Genomic DNA, 412 nt, shown 5'->3' on the forward strand with positions numbered 1-412 from the left:
CGTGTTCTCACAAATATTTCGTTTCGCGAAACACTTTGTATCAAGCATTCTGTCTTATGAAGCATTGTTACGAACGAAGAATTTTGTTTTAGCAAGCATTCTATCTTAAAGAGTATTTTATCTCACGAAGTATTTGCTTTTATGAATTTCTTTTCTTCTGCTACTACAGGCTGGGTAGACAGATCGTCGCGGGGTACGCCCACGCAGTGGTCCCCGTACAGCCGGGGAGGTAAGGAAACCAGCAGCAGCAGCAGCAGCAGCAGCAGCAGTAGTAGCGGCAGCAGCAGGAGCAGGAGCAGTAGCAGCAGCAGCAGCAGCAGCAGCAGTAGCGGCAGCAGCAGGAGCAGGAGCAGTAGCAGCAAGCTGAGTATCGTGTATTGTAGCAGCAGTGGCGCTATCAGGTGTATACGCA

Source organism: Eimeria mitis, genomic scaffold, assembly GCF_000499745.2.
Source record: "Eimeria mitis Houghton genomic scaffold, Emh_scaff2797, whole genome shotgun sequence".
NCBI classification, from domain to species: Eukaryota; Apicomplexa; class Conoidasida; order Eucoccidiorida; family Eimeriidae; genus Eimeria; species Eimeria mitis.